We start from the raw sequence: 12,969 nt of genomic DNA on the forward strand, positions 1-12,969 counted from the left end.
TCTTACGAACACTTTAAACAGATCCAAATGGTTCGTAGAATTACAATCGTAACAAAACTATAACAAATAGAGCTTGGTTTAATACTTTTCAGGAGAACCTACCTCAATATGATGTGACTTCCCAATCATTAGTAAAATAATATTTAACAAAAATAATTATGGGCATTTAATTCTGTATAGGAATTAGGAGCGACCAAACTAATTTTATTTTAAATTGAAGTCTGAAACTCCCAAGATTGATGCCCAAGATTTGGCAACATAGCACAGGGCCACGCCTCCATTGCTTTAGAATGTGGTTGTGAATGCGAATGCCAATGCGAACTGCGAATTCACGTGCCTCTACGAGATCTGAAGTTTTACGAATGCGAATCAAGTTGCAGTGTCTCTTTCAAAGCTTCAATGTGAAATATTTTTGCTTGAAAATTCGTATCTTAAAGTCTTGAGAGCACGGAGAAGACGAATATGGATATATGATATATTTTTTATCAAGAAATGAGGAGAGAGAATTTAACTTATTGCCTCAATTAGAATAAAAACTTGCGGTTCGTGTATTAATTAAATTTTCATATTTTAAAGACAAAACAAAGAAAAATATACATATCCTTCACTCCAAGTTCGTTGCTTACATCTGCCCACAATGGATCTTTATAAAAAAAAAAAAACACAATTTATTAAAGTATAAACATCTATTTCCATCTTTATTTTTTTATTTATTATTTTTTTTATCTCCGCACCTCGCAACGTCGTCTGCTTTCATGCAAAACAAACTGCTTTCTTCTCTCACGTAGCGCTCAATTCTTCTACAGACGACCCTCCATTCACATAGTACGAATTCATACGAACAATCCCAGCTGGTTGGGAAAGTTCGAATTCGCATCTTTTCGTCGGTTTTCGCTATACGTAGGTCGGAACTAGTCGAGGCACTCTAATTTATTTACAAGTGTTGGGAAATTCGTATTCGCAATCGCATTCGGGACCAATCGAGACGCGATTTAATTTTTACTCTGTGACAGTTGCCTCATATTCGTCTTTAGTTTAATTTTAAAAGTTCATTTAATTTACGGAACCTGTCGATAAGAGAGAACAGACATTATATTCTGTCCAGATGAATACGTGCTGACAAGTAACCAAAAAGAGGCTAAGCAAAGCTGCATTCAATGTATAATTCTGATCCTTCAAAACAATAGAGGAAACAGAGCATAACTCACAATAATGGCGACAACCTACTGCTATATGCATATAGTACTGTTACAACATAAGAAAAAACATGGAAAACAAGCACATTTGTCTAAGATTTTTTAAAATAAAAGACGTCATTGCATTAAATATGAATATTTAAGTATTAATTGCCTTCTATATATGCATGCCTATATTTATTATTTATATCCATATTATTATCTATATATATTTGTGTCTTGGCATATTTTTATATATATATATATATATATATATATATATATATATATATAATTTCCTCTTGTTGTTTATAGCAGAACAAATTTCATATATGATGTGATTATCTCCTAATCTTAACTTATAATTATAAACTATTATTGTGCTGCCAAAATGTCTTGAGCCGTGGCAAAAATGCGAACTAAAGCTCACACCCACGCGTTGAGCCAATAAGGATTCAGCTGTTGCTAAGCGAGAGAAAGTGAGTGGAATTCCTTCAGCCGATAGCAGCGCTTGCGTCGGAAGACTAGGGATCAAGTCAATGTGGTATATTTAGAGAAGCCAGCCATAGGCTTACTTATTTTCATTAGATCAGCCCATTTTTCTTTCAAAATTTCTCACTAAAGCTCCTATGGAGTCATGACTCGTTTAACTCATTCCATATATTCTAGATTAGTCCACTTGTTTTCTAAATTTCACTCAACCTAAATCGTATGTATTTAAATTCAGGTTCCATAAAATTATACTATTCTTAAATCCACAATTTCGGAAATGTCACTAATCACAAAGTTTCAGATGATCAACGTCAATTATATGTTTATCATCCCATCTCAAGTGAATAAGTATTGTCAAATGTAATGTTGTAAACTAACCATTTTTGTATTTACATGATTATGAAAGCGCATTATGTAAGGATAAACAAGCATAAATTTCACCTAGACTGGTTTTGGAAAACAATTTCATTACTTTGTTTATGTGTGTTAGAATACTTATAAAAATTTATTCAAGCTATAGGTCAAGAAAGAAAACAAAAATGTAATTTACTTAATTTAATTTTCGTGCTAAGGCCTTATGCCTTATTCCTCATCTTTGTTATCATAAATTCCAGATTCAATGTTAATTTTCGTCATGCTTGATTTAAAAAAAAAAATTTTTTTGTTTTTATTCATTAAAGCCTTTATTATACTGTTAACCCAAATTCGTGAACTTTTTTCTTTTATGTACAAATCGTATCCCTGACCTCAAGAATATAATTTGTTTTTTAAGGGTTTGTTAGAATATAATAAGGCAATGCGATAACTTTTCCAATTCAATCTACCTTTTACTGAATTGAACTGATTTTCATGACTTTCAGTCAAAATTTTAAATTCAGGATATTTGTTTACTTGTATTTTATTTTTTTTTAAATTTCAATAATTCAATTACAAATTTTTAAGTTTATAATAAGTTAATAAAGTGAAGCATTAAAAGTATATATTGGAAAAGTATAGAATCAGGGATCCAACTTCGTGACACTAATGAATATTACTCTCTGTTCACAGAGAACAGTCTTTTTACGCCTGTCCTTACATACACTCAAGGAATTAATTGGCTTTCTTCCTAATGCGCAACTTGATTAAATGGCAACATTTTGTAGCTGCAAGATTTGGCAATATTATCGTTGATCTTGGTATCCTAATATAACTAACTTGTAACAAAGGGTATGGAGGTTTCATTTGGGATTACTCTTGAACTATTAACTTTATATTGTATTTATTGTATTGATATTTAGAAGTTCACTTATGAAGTGACAAATCTTTGCTCTCAAAGAATAATGAGAAAATTCGAGTAAAGTTCAATCAAAGAGTAAAATTGAATTTGTGCAAGGTTGTTTGTCAATTCGCAATGATCCAATAAGTGCATCCGTAGAACAGTGATATAAGCGTTGGATTTGTAATTAAGTTCCGTACTCAATCCAGCCTGTGCTACTGTCTTTTATTTTTATTCCTACAATCGAACTAGTTATCAAGTTATTATTATTAATTATTTGGCAGGCACCATCTAACGTTAATTTTTTTCGGCAATTCAAAAGTATTCTGCAAAAAATGCAAGATTGTTTACGCTTTAATAGGGAGAATGATAGATTAAAACTTAACAATTGAAGGATATAGTATACGTAAGACCGTCTGAGTTCCAGAAGAAGCTGGACGCTCATACTTTTAGGGATTATTCATTGAGTATCTACGAACTTAGAAAGGGGGTAACAAACCCACTTTCATTTACTTATCCACTGATACGAAAATAAGAAAGAACGTACCTATTTGCCCTTGTACTTTATATGCTATAGCGCATTACATTATATGCAACAAGGATTTTGGTCTGCATCATGATATAAATTTAAAAATATTTAACATTTTTCGAATCGAAATCAACAAAATTTATTCTAGAAAGTAAAAATAGAATGTTAAGCACATATAATGAAGACAACGCAGTGATTTAATTTGCTAACGTATAAATATATAATATGAAGTATCCTCGCGCACGGAAGACAGGGGGTTCTCATGTATACTATTACCCAATTGAATACTTTTTTATACAATATTAATTAGTTTATTTAATTAACTAGTTCTATAGTTTGAGTGCTTGATTTTCTTGTTATCGTTGTTGTTGCATATTGTAATGAAACTTTTCATAATACAAATTTTACAAATATTCTGTGTCCACAATATTTCTAGTCTAAGCTTAACAACACAATAAGTAAATTAGCAAATCCTAAAACTTTTACACTGATGAAAGCAGCAAAACAAAATGAGAAACAAACAAATGGAAAATATTTGAATGAGTATAAAATGGTAACATTAAATAAAAACAATGGAGTAAATATATTCTTACAGTAGGAATACTTCTTTTAGTTTTCTGCTTTTGGGTATGGTTCCCTGTATTGAGGCGATATTGCCTCTTAGAACTGCCATACTTATTCTTTGTATGAGGAAGGTGCTTGCTCTGTAATTGCCAGATAGCTGCGTGATCCATCTGCCTATTTCTTTTATAAAGTTGATACCTTTTTCTGCCCCATGCACCACTGGATTCAATAGCGATAGTTATAAAATTATATTTCTCCTCAAGATTACTATATTTTCTCTTTTTTTCGGTTTCATTTCGGCTGGCTATATTTCCTCCCTGAATCGAAGAAAAGGGGAGATTGGAAGGAGTGAACGCATCTGAACATGTAAAGTCCCAAATTAGCGCTTTACGTCTCTTCCATGGTAATAGAGTCATCCCATCTAGCCTTTTCCCATCTGTTCTGCTACACCCAGTGGGTTCTCTTATTGCAGGTATGCCGGCTGAGATTAGTGCTCTCATTATAATGTCATTAACATTTGAGTGCCGAGAACATCTACCTGTGCTGTTGGAACATGAAAGGCCATGTAAACCTTTTTTATTTACTTCGCTCTTACATGCTTGACATTTGTGGTCTTCACATATATCTGCCCCTAGACGTAATGCAATGGCTATTCGGAAGCATTCATTACTTAGGTAAAGGCCGAGCGTGGGCGAAGGAAGGGCTTTGAGCTAAACAGGTGCATCTAAGGAGGAAGCAGAGATTAATCTGGCTTTGTCTTCTAAGTTGTCTGCCGACTGGAGTAAAAAGGAGAGGTGTGATTTAAAGATAGGCATATCCCATATGATTTGTTTTGATCTGGAGTTGATTTCGGGTAATTCTAAGCCTACTAATATTGACCAAGTTGTAGAGCAATCCTCAATCTCAGTAATTCCGTGTTGGAGAAGTTATTCAATTAGGCATTTGGAACCATAGAATGATGCCAAGAAGGCGGGAATAGCCATATCTAAGGCTCGTCGGATGACTAATCCTCCAAAACTGATCGGAGGAGGAGCCTGTAGCCATGCATTATTAGGAAGAAAACAATTAATAATGGATTCCAATCCAGATTTGATGGAGTTATCGTAACGTTCAAGTAGTTCTTCTCTCCAAGATGGTGAACGTCATAGAAAATATAGTAACCTTGGCATGGTAAAAGAAGTTCATAATAAATAGAAAGTTGAGTGTGTGAAATAATTCTCTAGCTTGGCAGTCTTCTCAATAAAACTTTCCTTGCTTCAGAAGAAAGGGCAGAACCCAAAAGAAAAGTGTTTGAAGGCGACATTAATTGAATGCCTGGAGCCGCCTCATTAAACATGGTGAAAAATATATTGTCTGTTCTGGAGGTGTTTCCAGGAAGCTAATCTCACAGTTGGAGTAGTTTAGTTGGAGACCTATTAAAGATCCCTTTGTATCGATATCATTTAATGCATTTAGTATGGTATCCGGGTCTCCATCTATAGTGCTTTCGTCCAAGTACCATATATTTAGATCTGTATTTATAGTGTTGACGATTGGTTGTAGCGTTAAGACAAATAATGCAGGACCTAAAGGGTCTCCTTGCTGAACTCCTCTTTGGGATGAGATAATGTCTGTGACGTATAATAAATAACTGAGTTGAGCATAACTTTGGAGCACGTAAGGATAGATCAGCGTTTCCCAACCGGTGTGCCGCGAATGGACCGCTGGTGTGCCGCGAAAAAATCGAAACAAATTATTAATTCTATACGAACCAAATTGCAAGACAGGGGAAAATGTATATTTATATTTCACATTACTATGAACCTCTACTATAAATCTACAATTTTAAATTTCATACTGTGTTACTTTTCTGTACATTTTTAATGTTGAAAAAGTATTTATCATTGTCATGACCATTATTACTTCTTTGTTGTTGCAGACTATTTCGTAACTTGAAATTTTAACATATCATTCAATAAATTCAACAAAGCAAGCATGCATACAAATTACCTACATTTGTGATTTAAAAGTATAGGAGATTTGTTTATTTGTTCGTTATTTAGTGATCTTCCCTTTTAGTTAGAGGTTAGATACAGTTTTCGAAAGAGAAAGTGGATTTTTAAAAACCCGAGTCCTATATTTCATTGCTATTGTTTTCTATTTTAAAATTAGAATTAAAAATAAGTATAATTATTTAGCACGGGGGAAAATCAGTGATCGAGCTTTCTTCTATGTAAGAAGGAAATTAGTAATCACATTAAAATACCACGGTAATTATATATATATGGGTGTGCCGCGAGAATTCAAGTTACACCTGTAGTGTGCCGCAAGTTGAAAAAGGTTGGGAAACGCTGGGATAGATGGATGTAAAATTACCCTTAACGGCAGTGAGCATTGCATTCCCGTCTATTTCGTTAAAAGCATTTTTAAAATCAATCTTTAGGAAGGCTTTAGGCTTTTGATGAGGGTGGGAGTAATACATACGTGCAGCATGTGCTGCAACTTCAGCCCCATGCTGAATGCCTACTCCTAATTGGTATGGAGAAAGGCATTGAAGTAACTGACTTTTAATTCTCCCACGTATTATTTTTAGAAGGAAGTCTTCTCCATGCGTTTCCTATGGCAATTGTCTAATCCGTCCACGTTTCTTTTTCAATGCAATAAGAGAAGCTCCAAAGAATTTTTTTTCTACGGGTACATCTCCTGACAAAATCATAGAGAGAAACTCGCAAGTAATCGTGGTAAGGAAATCTTTAGAGTTATGAATATTGTAAATTAAGTCCTTGAGAACTGAAAGGAGCATACAGTCTATTCCTCCAGCTGAACCAGAAGGGAAGGATTTGGGCGCTTTTAGAAACTCGCTGGACAAAATTCTAAAAAGAGAGAGGGAGAGTGAAGCTGCTGTGCCAGGTAGTGGATTCTTCGACGCAATAATGCACAAGAAAGCATCATATTTTCAATGGTGAATAATGAACTACTTGCTGAAGATCCTCGTTCTTACATAAAATTCTACAGAATGGACTATTCAGAATTCCATACGCTACTGGAATTAGTAACTCCGAAAATTTCGAAGCAATATAAGAACATGAGGGAGTCTGTATTAGCTGAAGAAAGGTCTGTAGATCCTTGCATCCACCAGATTGTAGAACTGAAAATCAAATGACTTGGCCAAATATGTAAATGAGAGCAGTTATCAGACGCGGAAAGCTAAAATAAAGGAGGAAGAGCAATTTTCTAGTTTAGATACTGAGGATATCCGCTCAGCACAGTATCCACAAAAGATACTCCATATACGAGGGTCACTACGAAAGTTTTGAGATATGCATTGTTGTGGCATAGTATTTGAATTCCAACAATTGCGTTAGTGGTATCCAGAGCGAAGAAGCGAAGCAAGTTTCAACTCGCCTCGCTTATCGGCTTGGTCGTATCGCCTTCACTTGTTTGTTGATGTGAACAGTATTCGGCTGTCTAGAATGGAGCTCGAAAGAGAACATTTTCGCGCAATGATTCTTTACGATTTCAAAAGTGGTTTTTGACCGAGATACAAAGCCTTGACCGTTTGAAGGGGGCATTTGGGGACCTTGCTCCTTCCCGTGTTACAATTTTTCGGTGGTTTGGTGAATTCAGAAGAGGCCGGACATTGCTTAAAGATGAAGAGAGAGCTGGACGTCCGGCAGCAGCTGTGTCAGATGAAAACATTGCCGCTGTGAAACAAATGATTCGAGAAAATCCTTGAACAACTTTCAAGGACATTGAATCTACAGTGAACATTGGATTGCCAGCAGTAACAAAACTTCTTCATGATCATCTTCGGCTCAGGAAGGTTTCATCTCGTTGGGTGCCTCACACTTTGACTGAACCGCAGAAGCGCATGCGTGTGGAATGGTGTGAAGAAATGCTTGCAAGATTTGATGGAGGCAATTCTCGACGCGTCTCTGACATTGTTACTGGTGATGAGACATGGATCTATCAATTTGACCATGATAATAAACGCCAGTCTACAATTTGGACCTTTCCAGACGAAAATCCACCCACGAAAGTGAAGCGACCGCGAAGTGTGGGGAAGAAGATGGTCGCAACTTTCTTCTCCAAATCTGGCCATGTTGCAACTGTTCCACTTGAAAAACAAAGGACTGTTACTGCTCAGTGATACACCACTGTTTGCCTAACAAAAGTGTTCCAGAAGCTTCGGGAACGGCGTCCAAGAACTGGATTGCGTGGGATTCTGCTTCATCTTGACAACGCGTCCGCACACATAGCCAACCTCACAATTCAGTTTTTAGAATCTACGGAGGTCAATCTTATGACTCATCCGCCGTATAGCCCTGACCTGACCCCGTGGGATTTTTTTCTGTTCCCCAGGATCAAAGATCGCATGCGTGGGAAGAGATTTTGCAGCCCTGAAGAAGCTGTAGTGGCTTACGAGAATGAACTTTCAACACTTGAAGAAAAGGACTGGCAACACTGCTTCCAAAAGTGGTTTTCGAGGATGCAAAAATGTGTACAGTGTAATGGTGAATACTTTGAGAAAATGTAAGTGTTAAATTGATTTTAAGTATGTAAGTTCTTTCACATCTCAAAACTCGTAGTGATCCTCATAGTACCTAAACTTATACCACGCCGGTAGCCCCTCTCATGCACTACACCCGGACTTTTTGTATTACGCCTGCATTCTAGAACTGTTCCCTAGTATTGCACCAAGGTCACACAATGCTGATGACAATTTACTCTCATTGTTTCTTTTTTCAAACATATTACACTATCTTTTGGTATACAAATCACAATATACTTAAATTATCTATTTTTAATCTTCTAAAAGATGTAATTACATTTGTTCAGATCTGTGGTGTTCGGGCGGACGCTATTTGCTTCTCTGTATACCTATTCTTGCAGTTTTTATTTTTTAAATAACATAAATCGTGCTTCACGTTATACAAAAAAAATGTATGGCTCTATTCATACCATTCATGCTTCTCTTGTCTCTGTAGCTGTCTTGAAATGACAGAGAAATAAAGTTGAATGTCGTCAGGCGTTACTCTTTTCTGATTGGTAGTTGTATGCAAGTCCAGGAGGAAATAGAAACTGCTTCTATTTCTTCCAAGTCAGGATCCAAATAAGGACAGCAGAAAATTTCAAATTGGAATAAGAACAAATCACTTCTCACACGATCGTTAAGTAAGGTCGTGAATCCTTACTTGAGTCCCGTCTGAGACAGGCTTAAGCATAAATCAAAATTACGCACGAATGAGAATAATCTGGAAATCGTACTTTCGTGGTATACCTGTAGTAGTAAAGGAGAATACAGAATTTCCAGGACAGAAGGCTAGGAGGGAATGGAGTAAAATAAAGTAGGAGAAAACAATAGAGGGCAGAGGCAACCGAGGGTGGTAGTTTCAGCTAGGGATTGCCAGTTTCGGAATTTTTGCTTTCCAGAATCCGGAAAGTAAAATCGGAAAATTCCGGATTTCGGAAAATTTCCGGAATTAAAAAATCCGGATTTCGGAAAAATCCGGAATTCGAAAAAATTCCGGAATTTGGAAAAAAATCCGAATTTCGGAAAAATTCCGGAATTCGGAAAAAATATTTTTTTTCTTTTTGTAATCCTAAGAATTTTGTTCAAATGCAAACGAACAAATTTCCTTTTTGTAATCTTAAGAATGCATGATGCAAGTTAAGCTTAAACATCCTAAAGTATACACTAATCAATCTTTCCATGGTTAATGAGATGTAGTCCAAAAGTACGATGTACTCATAATATTTAATTTTTGTTTTACTGTGATATTGTCCAGAGGTAAGAAATATATCACAATGAGATAAACAACTTGACAGAATGAAGATGTCATCATACGTAGTTTTCCAGAAAATCGTGAGAAACGAATTTTTATGAAGTTAAAATATGCGTCCCTTGTTGCCAGTGTGATGCAATTGATAACTTTTATGCTGGAATAGTCTTATTATTATTATTTTAATCGTTTATGTACTGTAAAAGAAAAATATGAACCGTTAAGTAGTAGATTTTATCTGTTGTTTTTTGATATCTTCTAACAGTAATAACAAACTGCTTGTAAATACGCAATGATTATCAAGGACAATGGCATATTAATGTAAGGACTACTCTGCAGACTAGCAATAAATAACAGATAAACAATAGTTGCAAAAAAAGTAACTAACTTGGGCACGTCAGGGGACATCCACATTGCGCATTATGTTCGCGAGAATATAGGGACGCATTGAGACTCTAGCAAAGAGCGTGGTGTTATCATGTTCGTTTGACTAATTTTAATAAGGTAAGCCTGATGTATAAAGTTGTTAAAGTCATATTATTACTCCAAGGGCCATACGATGGAGGCATTAACTTTAATATTAATGGCACTAATAAACACTTACTTGCTCTAACGGTTAACCTCATTTTTGAGATGATTCTTAGAAGTGGGCGTGTTGGCATGCAGTTAGAAGACCTATATCCATTATTTAAAAAGCACACGTTATCTGTGGAATACTAACGATTTGCGTCACTATCGAACACTAACGTAGCACTAGCGATGTTTAAAGTCGAAATTGGGGTCTGATATACGTGGCTTGTCAACTTCACGGACATTATATTTTCCTTGAATGCGAGAATTTTGCGCCCTACCACAAAAATAGGGGAAAATGCGCCCTCAATATATTTGCACTGGGATGTTTGCGCCCTACCCCAAAAAAAGAGAAAAATGCGCCGGCTATATATTTGCACTGGGATGTTTGCGCCCTACAATTCAACTTATTTTTGTATTCTGTAAAGTAACTTCCACTCACACTTGAACTAGGCTTGCCTCTCATCGTCTCAGTGAGTTACTCCATCCGTTATAATATTCCGAACAAATGAAAAAAATACAAGTTTAGTTCACTAAAGGGCAATCCATACAAATACAATTTTTCACTATACTACAAAACTTACAATAAAAGTATAAATGACTGATATATAATTATTTATTAATATAATCAAAGAGTATAATTTAATCTACAAAAGGCTGTTTGGCTCTACCCAGATCTCTGTTCACAATCCTTGTGAGTTGTTTGGATTTTCAGGACACAAAATATAGAAAAGAAAATGTAAAGTGAATGTAAAATCAGTTCAGTAATATTATCAAGAGAACTATGTACAATGTGATATTGAAGCTTTGCTGGCGTCTACTATTAATCCAATGTTCTCGGAATTGCTGCCAGAGTGAGTGTTGCTGTGCTGAGCTTTCGTTACCATACAGCGGCAACATCTTCATAGCTCTGAAGATGTTGCCGCTGTATGGTAACGAAAGCTCAGCACAGCAAGACTCACTCTGGCAGCAATCCCGAGAACATTGGATTAATATGTACAATGTGTTTACTTGCTGGAATTACACTTCAATTGCGTTCAGTCGTTCTTTCAGAAAAAATGTTCCGGGGGGCACACTTAGTATTCCGAAGGGGGGTCACTGGTGGTACTATTCTATTTATTATTATATTATAGGTGTATTATTTTGGTTTCCTCCGAGTGGGCATTCTTGAGAGCTCTGGGGAAGCCAGCGTTCCCCAAAATCATCTCTGGAAGGAGCAGTGATTGCGTTGATCCGTTAGGTTCTTTTGGCTTATATTGAAGTTTATTCTCCCCTTATATAGCCACAATGAAAATAAATCACAAATGGCATGGCTGTGGGGGAAGATTGTTTATGCTGTAATGTCAGCCCCTCCGAGCAAATGCGTAAGCTCGAATAGGTTCTTTTATTTCGCAGGGCTCAAACTTCCCGGTGGAGGTACATCGCAGGCGCAATTTTCCCTGTTCTTGAGGTAGGGCGCAAATTTCCCAGGCGCAAAATTCTCGACACCGTTCGAATGACCTCGGAAGACTATATCTTTTTCAATATTTTTTTATATTCTTTTACTCGAGATTTCTTCATGGCTTCTTATTAAAATACTTACTAACATATCCTCATTTTATTGTCCAAACCAATCAATATGAGTATGTTGTCAGTAAAATATTTAGATTGATCGAGCCCCTGGTGTGTAACCACAATATTTCATATCATCCCCCCATTAGAAATCTTGGCTAAACGAACCAATATATGTTGCCAATAAAATAGTTTAGAATGATTGAGCCCCTGATAAATAACCACAGTATTTCGTGACAGATCCCCCCCCCCCTTCCTATTACCATATTCTAGCTACGTGCCTGACTCAGCTAATTCTCTACATTCATAACCAAGCACACATTTTCTAAAGCGGAAAATGCTGTCTAAATACCTAAGCTTATTATTTTCAGCAGATGCACAAATTGGGTAACATTCTATCTACATGAATGTTATATATGTCGATTACTGGAAACCGCTTCTCGCTATCTATTACCATATTTACAATATAATGATTAAGTTAAAACCAGAAATGGTTGATTCGTACCGCTTCCGGTTTGAATATTACATTCATCAGGGAACTCGATTCTTAACTAATGACTCTGTACATCGTGGGCAAAATTGATGGTAATCCATCAGATAGTTTTTGAGACTGTTTGTCTCACTGACGGACAGAATGAATATATGGCTATAGAGTTTTGATAAAGTAAATTCGTTAATGAGTGATGATGGAACAAATACAAGAAAGGTAACCAAGAGTACAACCGGGAAAATTTTCGAACACAAAATTAGGCATCGAAAACCCACATGTCCTGGGTTAGAATACCATAGATGAAAACTCTACCACTGAGTCATCAATCACCAGCTTATTAGTTTTATTAACTATTATATTAATATAAATTAATGAATGCCTGCTTATGTTAATTATTGAACAACTACATTGCATACTTCGTAAAGTCAAAAATTATAAATTTGTATTTACTGTATATAGGTATGTTGACAACAAGCGAACGTTATTATAATATTTGTTGAGATTTCTTTTCCTTCACTGCCTTTCGTCTGGTTAAAAATTAGTTTGCAGCGCTTTGGAGCAGGTGCAGGTGGGAACACGAT

Source organism: Thermobia domestica, chromosome 1 (assembly GCF_964235325.1).
Source record: "Thermobia domestica chromosome 1, izTheDome1.hap1.1, whole genome shotgun sequence".
Classification (NCBI taxonomy): Eukaryota; Metazoa; Arthropoda; class Insecta; order Zygentoma; family Lepismatidae; genus Thermobia; species Thermobia domestica.